Source organism: Temnothorax nylanderi, unplaced genomic scaffold (genome assembly GCF_030848795.1).
Source record: "Temnothorax nylanderi isolate EJ_2023f unplaced genomic scaffold, tnyl_v1.0 TNYL_tig0798_pilon, whole genome shotgun sequence".
In the NCBI taxonomy this organism is placed as follows: Eukaryota; Metazoa; Arthropoda; class Insecta; order Hymenoptera; family Formicidae; genus Temnothorax; species Temnothorax nylanderi.
The window spans coordinates 46897-66257 of NW_027249860.1; the positions used below are offsets into that span (position 1 = coordinate 46897).

Consider the following 19361-nt stretch of genomic DNA (forward strand, 5'->3'; position numbering starts at 1 on the left):
TTTCTTTTCGGGGCTGTCGCCTCGAGGTCTGGGTCCTCCTGGGGTCGGCCGGCCGGGGCTGGCTGCTCGCTGCTTTTGGGGCTCTGGCACCATTGTAGTGGCAATGGCTGCTTGGAGCTCATTGTGGCCGCCGGGTCCGGTTGGTCGTCCCCTGGGGGCCCCTTGCGGTCCTGGGGTGGACACACATGCCTCCGATCTAGTATATTTGTCGTACTCTGTCTCGGGGGCGACACTTCTTCTCCGCGTTTAATAAACGCGGCATGGGATGCGGGACCCGGAAAATACGGGTTCCCTACTTTTACGGTGGTGGGTATATGTAATCCCTCTATCCTTGCGAGCTTGTGAAAAGCAAGTTTCGCGTTTAATTTCTTGTGGAGCCCCCTCTCCGGATAGAGGGGCTCCCGTTTGTTTTTGTTCGTGCACGTCTGTGGAATGTGTGCGTTCTATTCACGGGGGGGGGGGGGTGTGGACTCTCCCGGACGAACGGTATCGTAACCAATGACGAGGACCCTCGATGGTGTGATTGCCCGCTAATGATTGCCTGCGATCATAATCATTATCATGAGGGTTCTCTGAGGTGGTCGGGTGTCAGTCGCGTAGACCCTGGATGTTTACATCATTGGTGTCTCGTGTACCTGTCATCCGACTAGTGCTCGTTCTTTTCGGGGGATAAAGTGCCCCTCCTAGGATGACCTCCTCGTTAGTCTTCTTGTCTTCTAATTACGTGTTTTCCTAGCGCCCTGGCGTGTGAACTGTCCCGTTGCTCGATGTGATACCTCTGGTCTACCGTGTAACGTGACTGTGGTCCGATGTGCTGAATGTTAGGGAGAGGGGTTTTAGTGGGTGCAAGCCCGACATATCCTGGGTAGCCGGGGCCCAGGAATACGCGAGGTATTTCCCCTCTTCCGCGTAAACAAACAAAAAAAAGGTTGCCCTGCCAGCAGGTTGATATTTGTTGGATTTTAGGACCAGAGGCTTTTTGTTTTATAATCTTTGCCGACGTTTTGGCAGAAAAAGGCGAAAAGTGGCTGTCTCGTTGAAAGGAAAGTCAGGCCAAGGAACGATGGCACAATATGTATCCACATGGCCGTTGTATGAAGATTGCATGTTCCTAGCAGACCATATTGTTGCACGCAAGTATGTGTTTTGTTTCATGTGCAAAGTATACATATATTTTGACAAAACTGGGTCATATCATGTTTTGATCTGTTTTCCAGAACATCAAGTAGCTACAGTGCTTTGCCAAACATTCAATAGGCTGCAGCTGTGACACCCAATTTTCAAGCTGGCGGAGCCGCGCCAACGTTTGCCCGGCCCTCTCCCTCCCCCTCACCCTCGCCACCTGTATTCAGGTCAACTGTTGCCCGGCTCTCCTCCTCACCCTCGCCACCTGCATTCAGGTCTCTTGCCCGACTCTCACCCTCACTCTTGCCATCTGCATTCAGGTCAACTCTTGCCCAACCCTCACTCTCACCCTCGCGATCTGTATTCAGGTCAAATCTGCCATCTCAATCTATTCTACAAGCCATAAGAGAAGCTGGATTGAAATCAAAACGCACTGTTCCTGAGCCTGACAATTTTGCTGCGAAGAAGAAGAGGGATGATGATATGTTGACTCAGGCAATTGTAAACCAAATAAGGCAGCTGTCTTCTATGACAGCTAAATTCAATGATTCTATGAATCCTACCTCCAGTATACAGATAATAGTAATTCAATTCTTCACGCTATCTCCATTGCTTTACAAGGTGTGCCTGTTGAAAGGCACCTGGAGTGCATGATGGAATTATTGTCCATTATAACTGAAAAGTATGTTAAAAAGTGATTGTAATGTTTTTTGCATAATTATTAGAATTTATTTTAAGTCTGATTATATTATTTTAAGTCTGATTGTATTATTTTAAGTCTAATTATATTATTTTAAATCTGATTATAATATTGTGTCTAATTATATTATTTTAAGTCTGATTATATATTACGTTACTTATGTTTATATTGCTTTGATATCTACTGTATTACTTTGAATTGCTTTCAACTTACTGTATTACTTTCAACTGTATTATTAAAATGAAAAAAGGAGGAGAAATTATTTGAGCTTTGAAGAAATAATATGAAATAACACGAATTACAGGCAAAGAAATAAAAAGATGAGATCATTTTATTGTTACGTCCAACCCCGAGATTAGGATAAGAAAAACTGGGAAACAAAGGAAAGGCTAACCAGAGGGGTCGGGGTAAGGAAGGACGCAACTAGACGCTTAAGAATATCGCCCGCAGATACACGCTCTGAGGCGCGTGGCGCGAGCCGAACGCATTTTCGATGGCTCAGGAAGGGTCAACGTCCGTAGGGACGGTAGGACGGCTTCCGTGAGCGGTGCGATCGTCGGTCCTCTTTCGAGTCAGGGAATTCAATCCCTTTAACTCAGGATCGGACCTCGTGCGATTTTGAGAGGGAGAAGAGTAGTGGGTTAGATGTTTTTAAAATTAATGCAGTTTGAAATTAACATTTAACATAAGATAAACATTTTATTACGATAAAATATTCTATTACAATAATACAGGCTAGGTGAACAATAGATAAGAATTAGGCAGATAAACTGAATACAATTACAAGTATAAATGGCGGATATGTGTGTAACGTGTGTGGATTCTTCTCGGGTGGTACATAAGTGCGGAGGTGATCGGGCAGGATTTTTAAGGGAAAACTTATTTGGAAATGGCCATCCTGCCCGCTATTATCACAATTATTTAAGGAATGAAGTTACATAAATTTAGCTATTGTAAGAGTGCGGTGTGTGTACTAAAAACAAATAGTTAGTCAAGAGTAATCATCTCGGGATGGACTACTTCTTCGAGATCGAGGGTCGAGGCGGTCGAGGAGGTCGGGGACAGACTTCGGGAAGAGGAGGGGGAATCGGGAGGTTCTAGCAAGGAGGCGGGATCGGGGTTGACGTGGACCACGCGGAAAGGAGCCACGCGACAAACAGGGCGAGAAGGTGCGGCTACAGGGCGAGAAGGTAGGACGACAGGGCGAGAAAGTGCAACAACGGGGCGATTCTCCTGTGACAAACAGGGTTGCTCCGTAAAAGCTGGTGGAGGCGGTGGAGTGGGGAGTCGCGGAGGACCTGCGTTGACTGATTCCTGAGGGAAGTCAAGCTCCCTTTGCGTCCGCTTGTTCCGACGATTCCGTATATGTCTCGCGGCGGTTCGCGACCTCTTGGGGGTGGGACTACCCGAATCCACTACAAATTAGTGGATTGTTAATACTTAAGCCCACTAATTGCGGGGAAGTCAGCTCGGGTTTTGGAGATTAGAGAGACAAAACAATAGCTCGAGTCCACCGACGAGTCAGCTAACTCGAACCAATAGATTATTCCGAATCCACCGATAAATCGGCCAATCCGAGAATAGCAGAAGAGATTATTTCGAATCCGCCGATGAATCGGCTAATCCGGGAATAATAGAGGTTATTCCGAATCTGTCGATGAATCGGCTAATCCGAGAATAATAGAGGTTATTCCGAATCTGCCGATGAATCGGCTAATCCGGGAATAATAGAGGTTATTCCGAATCTGCCGATAAATCGGCTAATCCAAGAATAATAGTGAAAAAGATTACTCCGAATCCGAACGAATAAGGTTTAATGTTTAACCAAGAGACTTCCCGTACACGAGAATGTATAAAGAAAAGGAACCGACATGTATGTATATAGATATATGTGTACAGGACTTACTACTTGATGAGTTCTTGGAATTCTCCCCAAAATAGACGTTGGTCTTGTCGGTGGGTGATTCGGGATGGCTGATGTTTCGTCGGATCTCTAGCACTGACTCTAAACGTGGAATCATGACTTCGAAACGAATGGGACCACGATTATAATACCGAACAATAGACGCAACAATATGTAAACTCAGCGGATTTGTCTTTGCGAGAAGTCCTGTGATGTCGCGATTTATATAGGAAGGTTCAAGGGATGGAAGGGGTGGATATCGTTGTGGGAGGTGTCTGGTTTTTGTTTGGGAAGTTTGGTTGGCGGGATTCTTCTAATTTTTTGTTTAAAGGATTTCTCATTGGGCGAGATGTTTCTCACCCAAGAGGCAGATCTTAAGTTTTCGCCCATCCTAGAAAGCTAGAGACGGTTATCGATTTTTCCGGTTTTCCATTGGTGAGTCCCCTCGTAAGGCCCCCACTGTTTTGTTGTGGGTGCAACCCATCGCCTCTTCCAGTGACTCATTTGTTTTCGACTATCGATCTCATTTGTTATCGACTACCGATTTCTCTTTTATTAGGGTCTTTTATTTATCTCGCGACCCTGCTCGAATTACTGACAGACGATCCATATCCTTCTAATCTTAAGTGCAATTTTATTGCAGTTTTATTGCTAAGTGCAAACAGAAACTTCCGCCACGTGCTCTTAAGATTTCTAAAACCACGTGTTAGATTTCGTTTCTGTTTGCCGGAGCATCGCGCGGGCAATTTGAGCTAGTCGCGTGATATAATACAGATCCACATCAACCCCTGTCTGGAATTAAGGCCCCCTTTTACGCGTCGTGTCGCCGGGTTTATAGCTATGGGCCCGACAAGGCTGATGAGAATCTGGTCACCATATGCCCAGTCCGTCAGTAATTTGTCATCTGGAGGGCTGCTTTTAGTTGCCCAAGCAAATAGGTGGTTGATCGTAAAAAGGGAATGTGAGGAGATCGAAGCTCACTCGCCGATCGATAACCGTCCGTGCTCAGTTTACTCATCCCTACCTTAAGGGATATCTTCCCATACAGCACAAGTAAATACTGAGAATGTTCGAAGGATATCTCAGCAGTAGATTGCGTATATTCTCACAACATTCGAGATACGTACCACGATTTTCTGAGAACATACTCAGAACATTGCTATTTCCGCCTCACCTAGTTCATAGTATCTACTGAGAATATCCCGCAGTAAATACCAAGAATATCTCAGGTATCAATATAGAATCAAGAATAGAATATGCACGGTATATACTTATTACGTTCGATTAGGGTTAAATAATTGGTACTCTTTTATATTTTATAAATTCATATTTATTTATATGTGCATTGTAAATTATTGCCAATGTGTGTACATTATACACTACAAATATTAGTACTGACAATTAATACCGCAATAACGCCGAGTTTAATGCTTATGTTACTTCGAGTGTCATACGTGATGAGAGAATTGCTATAGAATAATAGATTACTGCCTGTTTTATGTCACATACGATTTCCTTATAGAATATTGCAGTGCTGCCGAGCTTTAAATCACATAGTGATTTGAGTACATATGAAGTACATATTTAAAACTAGCGAAAATAAATCGTTTTCTTAAAAAGGATTGCACATAAGTAAACCAAAAAGAAATAGGAAAGTATGCATTTTTTACATGTGTCGTGTATCTAATGATGCTTATTTAGAACAAAAGGATAGGAAAATGTATTATAGTCACACGACTTGTTGGAAAGATTTAAAAATCTGAGTCCTCACTCGTAAGTTATCGTTTGCACAGAAAAATGTACTTACAAATTAAGCGTGATTTAAAATTCGAGAACACTGCAATCGTTCAAATATCTCGTGAATACATTTTTAATTGAATAATACATTAATCATTTACATAGTCGCGTAAGTAATTATCATTTTGTTTATCCTATACTAGAGATGGGCGATACAGCCTGAAAGTCGTGGATGAATAATAGATTACTGCCTGTTTTATGTGACATACGATTTCCTTATATTGCAGTGTTCTCGAACTTTAAATCACATAGTGATTTGAGTACATATGAAGTACATATTTAAAACTAGCGAAAATAATCGTTTTCTTAAAAAAAGGACTGCACATAAGTAAACAAAAAAGAAATAGGAAAATATTTAAAGTTCGAGAACACTGCAATCGTTCAAATATCTCATGAATACATTTTCAATTGAATAATACATTAAGACAAACAATTCTTACAGTGCGAACATTTATCTTGTAAGTTATGTCAGACGGTAATCTCGATATTTCGAATAGAAAATAATTAGAATGGACTTTATAACGTAATTGCAGCGCATTTACAGTAAGCGGCAAGTTATAATTGTACGAATGATACATATATATGGCAAGGGAAGGCATCATATTGTCCGTGGATGTTTCAATACGTGTTGTATTATGTTACAAAATTCTTTCCATATACGGACCATCCTTCAGTATACATAGATGTACACACACATATATACATAAGTATACATATATCATGTTACATACGTATGTGCACATGTCTGTACATAATATATTTTTTAAGAAAAAAAAACATATTATGGGATATTCTGTATATATGGAGAACCAATAGAGACGTAATATCGGTGAGCATAGCATTGAAACATCCTCCTCTATAGACAATATGACACTTATTCGCACGACAGCGCATATTATATATAATCCTTTCCGCCGTCACTATTAAAAACCTGACTACATGTCATCCTCTCGACGAAACATACCTATTACAAAACGAGAAGACGAAGCAAAATTCGTTGAGCTGTTGGTATGTATTGCACAAATACACAATTGGTATCACAAATTGACTCCAACGTATGCGAGCCAAACACTTCGTCGTCGCACGCAATCTGTTTTATGGGAACGAGAACCAGCACGCGAAACAGGAGCGATAAATGGAATGCATCTCGCGTTTAGAAAAGTAAACAAATAAGCTGCTCCTCCAGACACAACGTTTTAAATGTTCCGATAATCTAAATGTGAATAATTCTAAATGTAAGTATATCAGCTCGTTGTGCATTAGCTGAAAAACGTAAGACGTAAGAAAAATAGGCGTTTAACGGTCAGTGTAAAATTGATTGCGTGTGACATACGCTTAACTAAAGGTTCTTATTTCCTAATATGAAACTTTCCTTACGAGAATAATACCTATCCGAAATAATACTTAATATTTTGCTAACGCATATAACACTAAAATTAAAGATTTTTGGTTTTTTTGCATTACGCTAAACCATATTAAATAAGTTCTCTATGCAAAACTGGACCAACACGGGCAGTGTGTCACTACGGCAGAATTGCATTGATAATACTGGCACAGTGAGGCAATGACCTTAGGATTCTCTCTAAATAACTAAGAGTAGTTATTAACATATTTATCTGGAAAACTATATAATCATTTACGTCGCGTAAGTAATTATTATTTTGTTTATCCTTTACTAAAGATGGGTGATACAGTCTGAAAGTATCGTATCGATACGCATCATGAATGAAAATATCTTCCATCTCTATCCTATACCATCAATCACTTCCACTTAATTCCTATACACGGAAAACTAATATTGCAGACCAACATTAAAAAAATAAAACTTTTAAGAAAGGAAACATGTTGCTACAGCATCTCGACAATATTGCAAAGAAGACCAACATTTAAAAAATAAAACTTTTAAGAAAGAAAACATGTTGCTACAGCATCTCGACAATATTGCAAAGAAGACCAACATTTAAAAAATGAAACTTTTAAGAAAGAAAACATATTGCTACAGCATCTCGACAATATTGCAAAGAAGACCAACATTTAAAAAATAAAACTTTTAAGAAAGAAAACATGTTGCTACTAAACTGATCTGACTCTTACGCAAAAAGATAAATATTCATATTAATTACTGCATCGTTTACAATCTAACGTACGTTTTCCAAAGGCACGTTTTCCAAAGGCACGTTTTCTTTTTCTTGTTCTTTGTTTCTCGTCATACGTTCCTTGGCATGGGCTAACCATATTTTAATCGGAGCTGAAAAATATAATAACAACAGTGACAAATTAATAAATTTGTGCCGATTCTCGCTCGATTCACTACTTACGAATTATGATAATAAACTTACCAATATTTTCCGTTCTTTACGAATGTAGAAGTGAACAAAAGGCAAAAGCGAGAGGCTGACGCAACGTTTGAGCAACGTTTTAGGACGACACACGAGATACGTCCGTGTAAGATAAACGGAGGAAACACCGGTCGTCGAGTCTGAAAAATATAATAACAGTGACATTAATTTGTGCCGATTCTCGCTCGATTCACTATTTACGAATTATGATAATGAACTTACCAATATTTTCCGTTCTTTACGAATGTAGAAGTGAACGAAAGGCAAAAGCGAGAGGCTGATGCAACGTTTCAGCACGACACACGAGATACGTCCGTGTAAGATAAACGGAGGAAACACCGGTCGTCGAGTCTGAAAAATATAATAACAGTGACATTAATTTGTGCCGATTCTCGCTCGATTCACTATTTACGAATTATGATAATAAACTTACCAATATTTTCCGTTCTTTACGAATGTAGAAGTGAACGAAAGGCAAAAGCGAGAGGCTGACGCAACGTTTGAGCAACGTTTTAGGACGACACACGAGACACGTATCCGTATACGTGCTGTCGTGCGTTGCTGTCGAACGGAGACAGCCGTTTCTCGCACTCGCGGATCGTTTCCTCGCTCGCGTGCACATACGCGAATAATGACCGAATTAATAAAGACGGGGCCAAAGAAGCCGCGGAAGGCCTATGTCGACGAGACCGTCGCGCACATGAACAGCCGTTTCTTGCACTCGCGGATCGTTTCCTCGTTCGCGTGCACATACGCGAATAATGACCGAATTAATAAAGACGGGGCCAAAGAAGCCGCGGAAGGTTATGTCGACCCCATACAGCACATGATATCTTTCGAATGTTCTGTACTCGTACTGTACATATACGTACCGTATATAATATACCTGGAACATTTCTATAACATCTCTAATAGTACATTATTTTTCGTAAATTCTCAGGATGTACTTGTAATATCTCAAAGTAGTACATTATTTTTCGTAAATTCTCAGGATGTACTTGTAATATCTCACAGTAGTACATTATTTTTCGTAAATTCTCGTATACTACTCAGAATATATAAATTAATACTGATCAGAAGATAAAGTGTCCGCTCGCGGTGTGTTGCTTTCACCGACGGGGCGACTTCGGCTCGCCTAGCGCGCGCATCAACACGCCGCCTTCGGACTTAGCCGATTCGGCGTCGTCGGTGAAAGCAACACACCGCGAGCGGACACTTTATCTTCTGATCAGTATTAATTTATATATTCTGAGTAGTATACGAGAATTTACGAAAAATAATGTACAGGGTGTATCAAGACGATACAGAGCGGTACGGCGGGTTGCCCATTCGAGCAGGCGCGCATGGTCGTTCACAATTGCGTTGACTTCGGTGCATCACCTATAATCACTCGCATATCTTTTTTACAATAAAATGAACTTTTTAGCGCCCGAAGTTGCAATACAATTGTGACGGATTTCCGTAGCAGTAACGTTAAAACAGAAGTCGAGATGACAATACAGGTTATAAAATAAATTTTATTAAGAAAACGAAAGACATCTTCTCTCTTACGAAAAAAGCTCGTACCATAGACCATCATAATCATTATATATTATAATTTTATTACTTAAATTATTTTTTGCACACAATGTTTATGCACAGGACAAAAGTCAGCAATTAGCATATGTGTGCAAATTTAAATTATAAGTTGGCTAATAAATTTCATTCAATGTAAGTTTAAATAATGGCAGAAATCACCATTAACAAATCTTACAATATTCATTTTGTTTAATTAATAAATAATTTATCATTAAATTGATAATCAATTTAATATATCAATACTAATGAGCATTATATAATTCTTTATATAAATGATGCTGCTGCATCTTAAAAATCTTAATCTTAATCTCATAAACAAGAGGTTTATTAGTATAAAATATACATTTTAAATATGATGCTAATGAATAGTTTATATAAGGCAAATTATCATAATATTTAATGAATACTTTTCAGTAATAAATTTCTTGTAGATTTATATGAGATTCAGTAGCATTATTTACATAAAGATGCTTATTAGCATCAGTATATTGAATTAATTATTAATGTTAATGATAAAATATTAATATTCTGAAATAAATGTTGTTAGACATAAGATCCGCTGATAATTGTTTTTATCGTTATAAATAACGATGGAAACGGTTATCAGCGGATCTTGTGCCTAATAACATTTATTTCAGATTATTTATATATATATATATATATATATCGTATATATATAATTTATATTAATTTTTGTATGAAATATTTCGTTCCGTGCAAAATAAAATAATTGAAATAATAAAATAATAATGTATAATAACTATGATCGACTATGATCCAGCTTTCTTGGTAAGAGAAAAATAAGGCATCCCTCGTTTGTCACGTTTACTTTATAAAATGTATTTTCATACCTTGTCACTTTGGCTTCTGTTTTAACCGATCAATGTTGAAGTCTATTAAAATTGAATGTTTCGCATAATTTAAGTGAATGTCTCGTATGTCTGATGGAAATTTGTCGAAAGCGCAGAGATTAAACAAAAATCATCAGTAATCAGTAATATAAATATTAAGATATAAACTCGTTTTTACAAGGTGGCAGTGTCTCATAAACCTGATCTCGTATGTAACCCCATACAAAAAAATCCATAGGTGTTAGAGGTCAGGAGAGCATGGGGGCCATTCATGCAGAGTGCTATGGATGCCTATCCATCTGTTAGGAAATCTTTGATTTAGTATATTACGAGCGAGAAGGGATGTATGAGCAGGATGGCCATCTTGTTGAAAGATAATATTTGGTAATACAGCCAATGGAACATCTTCTAATAAATTAGGTAATGTTTCCTCCAGGAAAGCGGAATAAACTTCTGCTGTGACGTTAATATTTTCCGGAAAGAAATACGGCCCGATAACTTGATTATCTAAAATTCCCATCCAGACATTAATATGGAATTGGCCCTGGATGTGTGTTTCCTTTCGGCAATGAGGATTTTCCTCCGCATAATGATGTTCATTATGTCTGTTTATGTCTGATAATGGAGCGTATTAATTGTTATTAATTTTTTATTAACCATTTATTCTCTAGCGGTCGACAGCAAAGAGCGATTTTCTCCAAATTTTTAGGGAATCACGTTCTTGCGATAACAAAACGATTCAGCAAGTATTTGCGACAAGACACGGTTTCCTTTAATTGTTATTATATTTTTATTAATAATTTATTCTGCAGCGACCGATAGCAAAGAACGATTCTCTCGTCTTGTCGCAAATACTTGCTGAATCGTTTTGTTATCGCAAGAACGTGATTCCCTAAAAATTTGGAGAAAATCGCTCTTTGCTGTCGACCGCTAGAGAATAAATGGTTAATAAAAAATTAATAACAATTAATACGCTCCATTATCAGACATAAACAGACATAATGAACATCATTATGCGGAGGAAAATCCTCATTGCCGAAAGGAAACACACATCCAGGGCCAATTCCATATTAATGTCTGGATGGGAATTTTAGATAATCAAGTTATCGGGCCGTATTTCTTTCCGGAAAATATTAACGTCACAGCAGAAGTTTATTCCGCTTTCCTGGAGGAAACATTACCTAATTTATTAGAAGATGTTCCATTGGCTGTATTACCAAATATTATCTTTCAACAAGATGGCCATCCTGCTCATACATCCCTTCTCGCTCGTAATATACTAAATCAAAGATTTCCTAACAGATGGATAGGCATCCATAGCACTCTGCATGAATGGCCCCCATGCTCTCCTGACCTCTAACACCTATGGATTTTTTTGTATGGGGTTACATACGAGATCAGGTTTATGAGACACTGCCACCTTGTAAAAACGAGTTTATATCTTAATATTTATATTACTGATTACTGATGATTTTTGTTTAATCTCTGCGCTTTCGACAAATTTCCATCAGACATACGAGACATTCACTTAAATTATGCGAAACATTCAATTTTAATAGACTTCAACATTGATCGGTTAAAACAGAAGCCAAAGTGACAAGGTATGAAAATACATTTTATAAAGTAAACGTGACAAACGAGGGATGCCTTATTTTTCTCTTACCAAGAAAGCTGGATCATAGTCGATCATAGTTATTATACATTATTATTTTATTATTTCAATTATTTTATTTTGCACGGAACGAAATATTTCATACAAAAATTAATATAAATTATATATATACGATATATATATATATATATATATAAATAATCTGAAATAAATGTTATTAGGCACAAGATCCGCTGATAACCGTTTCCATCGTTATTTATAACGATAAAAACAATTATCAGCGGATCTTATGTCTAACAACATTTATTTCAGAATATTAATATTTTATCATTAACATTAATAATTAATTCAATATACTGATGCTAATAAGCATCTTTATGTAAATAATGCTACTGAATCTCATATAAATCTACAAGAAATTTATTACTGAAAAGTATTCATTAAATATTATGATAATTTGCCTTATATAAACTATTCATTAGCATCATATTTAAAATGTATATTTTATACTAATAAACCTCTTGTTTATGAGATTAAGATTAAGATTTTTAAGATGCAGCAGCATCATTTATATAAAGAATTATATAATGCTCATTAGTATTGATATATTAAATTGATTATCAATTTAATGATAAATTATTTATTAATTAAACAAAATGAATATTGTAAGATTTGTTAATGGTGATTTCTGCCATTATTTAAACTTACATTGAATGAAATTTATTAGCCAACTTATAATTTAAATTTGCACACATATGCTAATTGCTGACTTTTGTCCTGTGCATAAACATTGTGTGCAAAAAATAATTTAAGTAATAAAATTATAATATATAATGATTATGATGGTCTATGGTACGAGCTTTTTTCGTAAGAGAGAAGATGTCTTTCGTTTTCTTAATAAAATTTATTTATAACCTGTATTGTCATCTCGACTTCTGTTTTAACGTTACTGCTACGGAAATCCGTCACAATTGTATTGCAACTTCGGGCGCTAAAAAGTTCATTTTATTGTAAAAAAGATATGCGAGTGATTATAGGTGATGCACCGAAGTCAACGCAATTGTGAACGACCATGCGCGCCTGCTCGAATGGGCAACCCGCCGTACCGCTCTGTATCGTCTTGATACACCCTGTACATTATTTTTCGTAAATTCTCGTATACTACTCAGAATATATAAATTAATACTGATCAGAAGATAAAGTGTCCGCTCGCGGTGTGTTGCTTTCACCGACGACGCCGAATCGGCTAAGTCCGAAGGCGGCGTGTTGATGCGCGCGCTAGGCGAGCCGAAGTCGCCCCGTCGGTGAAAGCAACACACCGCGAGCGGACACTTTATCTTCTGATCAGTATTAATTTATATATTCTGAGTAGTATACGAGAATTTACGAAAAATAATGTACTACTGTGAGATATTACAAGTACATCCTGAGAATTTACGAAAAATAATGTACTACTTTGAGATATTACAAGTACATCCTGAGAATTTACGAAAAATAATGTACTATTAGAGATGTTATAGAAATGTTCCAGGTATATTATATACGGTACGTATATGTACAGTACGAGTACAGAACATTCGAAAGATATCATGTGCTGTATGGGGTCGACATAACCTTCCGCGGCTTCTTTGGCCCCGTCTTTATTAATTCGGTCATTATTCGCGTATGTGCACGCGAACGAGGAAACGATCCGCGAGTGCAAGAAACGGCTGTTCATGTGCGCGACGGTCTCGTCGACATAGGCCTTCCGCGGCTTCTTTGGCCCCGTCTTTATTAATTCGGTCATTATTCGCGTATGTGCACGCGAGCGAGGAAACGATCCGCGAGTGCGAGAAACGGCTGTCTCCGTTCGACAGCAACGCACGACAGCACGTATACGGATACGTGTCTCGTGTGTCGTCCTAAAACGTTGCTCAAACGTTGCGTCAGCCTCTCGCTTTTGCCTTTCGTTCACTTCTACATTCGTAAAGAACGGAAAATATTGGTAAGTTTATTATCATAATTCGTAAATAGTGAATCGAGCGAGAATCGGCACAAATTAATGTCACTGTTATTATATTTTTCAGACTCGACGACCGGTGTTTCCTCCGTTTATCTTACACGGACGTATCTCGTGTGTCGTGCTGAAACGTTGCAGTCAGCCTCTCGCTTTTGCCTTTCGTTCACTTCTACATTCGTAAAGAACGGAAAATATTGGTAAGTTCATTATCATAATTCGTAAATAGTGAATCGAGCGAGAATCGGCACAAATTAATGTCACTGTTATTATATTTTTCAGACTCGACGACCGGTGTTTCCTCCGTTTATCTTACACGGACGTATCTCGTGTGTCGTCCTAAAACGTTGCTCAAACGTTGCGTCAGCCTCTCGCTTTTGCCTTTTGTTCACTTCTACATTCGTAAAGGAACGGAAAATATTGGTAAGTTTATTATCATAATTCGTAAGTAGTGAATCGAGCGAGAATCGGCACAAATTTATTAATTTGTCACTGTTGTTATTATATTTTTCAGCTCCGATTAAAATATGGTTAGCCCATGCCAAGGAACGTATGACGAGAAACAAAGAACAAGAAAAAGAAAACGTGCCTTTGGAAAACGTGCCTTTGGAAAACGTACGTTAGATTGTAAACGATGCAGTAATTAATATGAATATTTATCTTTTTGCGTAAGAGTCAGATCAGTTTAGTAGCAACATGTTTTCTTTCTTAAAAGTTTTATTTTTTAAATGTTGGTCTTCTTTGCAATATTGTCGAGATGCTGTAGCAATATGTTTTCTTTCTTAAAAGTTTCATTTTTTAAATGTTGGTCTTCTTTGCAATATTGTCGAGATGCTGTAGCAACATGTTTTCTTTCTTAAAAGTTTTATTTTTTAAATGTTGGTCTTCTTTGCAATATTGTCGAGATGCTGTAGCAACATGTTTCCTTTCTTAAAAGTTTTATTTTTTTAATGTTGGTCTGCAATATTAGTTTTCCGTGTATAGGAATTAAGTGGAAGTGATTGATGGTATAGGATAGAGATGGAAGATATTTTCATTCATGATGCGTATCGATACGATACTTTCAGACTGTATCACCCATCTTTAGTAAAGGATAAACAAAATAATAATTACTTACGCGACGTAAATGATTATATAGTTTTCCAGATAAATATGTTAATAACTACTCTTAGTTATTTAGAGAGAATCCTAAGGTCATTGCCTCACTGTGCCAGTATTATCAATGCAATTCTGCCGTAGTGACACACTGCCCGTGTTGGTCCAGTTTTGCATAGAGAACTTATTTAATATGGTTTAGCGTAATGCAAAAAAAACCAAAAATCTTTAATTTTAGTGTTATATGCGTTAGCAAAATATTAAGTATTATTTCGGATAGGTATTATTCTCGTAAGGAAAGTTTCATATTAGGAAATAAGAACCTTTAGTTAAGCGTATGTCACACGCAATCAATTTTACACTGACCGTTAAACGCCTATTTTTCTTACGTCTTACGTTTTTCAGCTAATGCACAACGAGCTGATATACTTACATTTAGAATTATTCACATTTAGATTATCGGAACATTTAAAACGTTGTGTCTGGAGGAGCAGCTTATTTGTTTACTTTTCTAAACGCGAGATGCATTCCATTTATCGCTCCTGTTTCGCGTGCTGGTTCTCGTTCCCATAAAACAGATTGCGTGCGACGACGAAGTGTTTGGCTCGCATACGTTGGAGTCAATTTGTGATACCAATTGTGTATTTGTGCAATACATACCAACAGCTCAACGAATTTTGCTTCGTCTTCTCGTTTTGTAATAGGTATGTTTCGTCGAGAGGATGACATGTAGTCAGGTTTTTAATAGTGACGGCGGAAAGGATTATATATAATATGCGCTGTCGTGCGAATAAGTGTCATATTGTCTATAGAGGAGGATGTTTCAATGCTATGCTCACCGATATTACGTCTCTATTGGTTCTCCATATATACAGAATATCCCATAATATGTTTTTTTTTCTTAAAAAATATATTATGTACAGACATGTGCACATACGTATGTAACATGATATATGTATACTTATGTATATATGTGTGTGTACATCTATGTATACTGAAGGATGGTCCGTATATGGAAAGAATTTTGTAACATAATACAACACGTATTGAAACATCCACGGACAATATGATGCCTTCCCTTGCCATATATATGTATCATTCGTACAATTATAACTTGCCGCTTACTGTAAATGCGCTGCAATTACGTTATAAAGTCCATTCTAATTATTTTCTATTCGAAATATCGAGATTACCGTCTGACATAACTTACAAGATAAATGTTCGCACTGTAAGAATTGTTTGTCTTAATGTATTATTCAATTGAAAATGTATTCATGAGATATTTGAACGATTGCAGTGTTCTCGAACTTTAAATATTTTCCTATTTCTTTTTTGTTTACTTATGTGCAGTCCTTTTTTTAAGAAAACGATTATTTTCGCTAGTTTTAAATATGTACTTCATATGTACTCAAATCACTATGTGATTTAAAGTTCGAGAACACTGCAATATAAGGAAATCGTATGTCACATAAAACAGGCAGTAATCTATTATTCATCCACGACTTTCAGGCTGTATCGCCCATCTCTAGTATAGGATAAACAAAATGATAATTACTTACGCGACTATGTAAATGATTAATGTATTATTCAATTAAAAATGTATTCACGAGATATTTGAACGATTGCAGTGTTCTCGAATTTTAAATCACGCTTAATTTGTAAGTACATTTTTCTGTGCAAACGATAACTTACGAGTGAGGACTCAGATTTTTAAATCTTTCCAACAAGTCGTGTGACTATAATACATTTTCCTATCCTTTTGTTCTAAATAAGCATCATTAGATACACGACACATGTAAAAAATGCATACTTTCCTATTTCTTTTTGGTTTACTTATGTGCAATCCTTTTTAAGAAAACGATTTATTTTCGCTAGTTTTAAATATGTACTTCATATGTACTCAAATCACTATGTGATTTAAAGCTCGACAGCACTGCAATATTCTATAAGGAAATCGTATGTGACATAAAACAGGCAGTAATCTATTATTCTATAGCAATTCTCTCATCACGTATGACACTCGAAGTAACATAAGCATTAAACTCGGCGTTATTGCGGTATTAATTGTCAGTACTAATATTTGTAGTGTATAATGTACACACATTGGCAATAATTTACAATGCACATATAAATAAATATGAATTTATAAAATATAAAAGAGTACCAATTATTTAACCCTAATCGAACGTAATAAGTATATACCGTGCATATTCTATTCTTGATTCTATATTGATACCTGAGATATTCTTGGTATTTACTGCGGGATATTCTCAGTAGATACTATGAACTAGGTGAGGCGGAAATAGCAATGTTCTGAGTATGTTCTCAGAAAATCGTGGTACGTATCTCGAATGTTGTGAGAATATACGCAATCTACTGCTGAGATATCCTTCGAACATTCTTAGTATCTACTTGTGCTGTATGGGACGAGACCGTCGCGCACATGGACACTATGGACAGCCGTTTCTCGCACTCACGGATCGTTTCTTGTCCTCGCGCGCTTCTCGCTTGCGTGCACGACACAACTTCGACAAGATGTCCGACCGCCGACGTCCGACTTCGTGTTCGTGGCTTCGTGCCCGATCGACTCTCATCGGGGCGACTTCGGCTCGCCTAGCGCGCGCATCAACACGCCGCCTTCGGACTTAGCCGATTCGGCGTCGTCGGTGAAAGCGCAACACGCCGCGAGCGGACTTTATCTTCTGATCCGTATTAATTTATATATTTTGAGTAGTATACGATAATGTGCGAAAAATAATATACTACTGTAAGATATTACAAGTACATCCTGAGAATTTACGAAAAATAATGTACTACTATGAGATATTACAAGTACATCCTGAGAATTTACGAAAAATAATGTACTATTAGAGATGTTATAGAAATGTTCCAGGTATATTATATACGGTACGTATATGTACAGTACAAGTACAGAACATTCGAAAGATATCATGTGCTGTATGGGTTAAGCGCTTAATAGGAATTTCCGCGAAAAAGGGAAATCGTGGAGTTCGCAGGACGTAACATTATGAAAAGAGGCATAATGTTTTATACTCTCTATTGCTAAATTCTCAAAATAAATATTACTTATATAAAGTTTTTATTTTTTCAACTTAGTTTTTATATTGTCTTTATGTAATATACAGCCATATATAGCATTTGTATTATACATATATGTAGTACAATTAGTAGATTGTAATACTGCAAATTAATGTCATTATGTCTAATAGGAATAAAAAAAGATATATACTTTATATACCCCAAGGGGTTTTAAAGGGCGTTTTTAAGGGGACGTACCCAACCCTATCCAATTATATCCAATTCAAGGGGGGAAAGGCGTTTTTCAAGGGACGTACCCAACCCTATCCAATTCTATCCAATTCAAGAGGGGAGAGGCGTTTTTCAAGGGACGTACCCAACCCTATCCAATTCCTTGAACCTTCCTATATAAATCCACATTACAGGACTTCTTCAAAGACAAATCCCAGTTTACCATATTTTGCGTCTATTTTCGGTATTATAATGGGGTCCCATTCGTTTCGAAATATTATGATTCCACTATTAGAGTCAGTGCTAGAGATCCGACGAAACATCAGCCATCCCGAATCACCCACCGACAAGACCAACGTCTATTTTGGGGAGAATTCCAAGAACTCATCAAGTAGTAAGTCCTGTACACATATATCTATATACATACATGTCGGTTCCTTTTCTTTATACATTCTCGTGTACGGGAAGTCTCTTGGTTAAACATTAAACCTTATTCGTTCGGATTCGGAGTAATCTTTTTCACTATTATTCTTGGATTAGCCGATTTATCGGCAGATTCGGAATAACCTCTATTATTCCCGGATTAGCCGATTCATCGGCAGATTCGGAATAACCTCTATTATTCTCGGATTAGCCGATTCATCGACAGATTCGGAATAACCTCTATTATTCCCCGGATTAGCCGATTCATCGGCGGATTCGAATAATCTCTTCTGCTATTCTCGGATTGGCCGATTTATCGGTGGATTCGGAATAATCTATTGGTTCGAGTTAGCTGACTCGTCGGTGGACTCGAGCTATTGTTTTGTCTCTCTAATCTCCAAAACCCGAGCTGACTTCCCCGCAATTAGTGGGCTTAAGTATTAACAATCCACTAATTTGTAGTGGATTCGGGTAGTCCCACCCCCAAGAGGTCGCGAACCGCCGCGAGACATATACGGAATCGTCGGAACAAGCGGACGCAAAGGGAGCTTGACTTCCCTCAGAATCAGTCAACGCAGGTCCTCCGCGACTCCCCTCCACCGCCTCCACCAGCTTTTACGGAGCAACCCTGTTTGTCACAGAGAATCGCCCCGTTGTTGCACTTTCTCGCCC

At 37.7% G+C, this 19361-nt stretch overlaps 1 long non-coding RNA gene and 1 pseudogene across 1 annotated transcript; both read left to right on the forward strand.

The window, feature by feature from the left end:
- The first annotated feature begins 1063 nt into the window (after positions 1-1063).
- Positions 1064-9702, forward strand: LOC139785428 (uncharacterized; annotated as a pseudogene).
- A 3930-nt stretch (positions 9703-13632) lies between these two features.
- LOC139785429 (uncharacterized) lies at positions 13633-14302 on the forward strand. Its single transcript, XR_011721941.1, has 3 exons — positions 13633-13889; positions 13972-14101; positions 14184-14302. It is a non-coding gene; the product is annotated as an uncharacterized lncRNA (long non-coding RNA).
- Positions 14303-19361: the final 5059 nt, after the last annotated feature.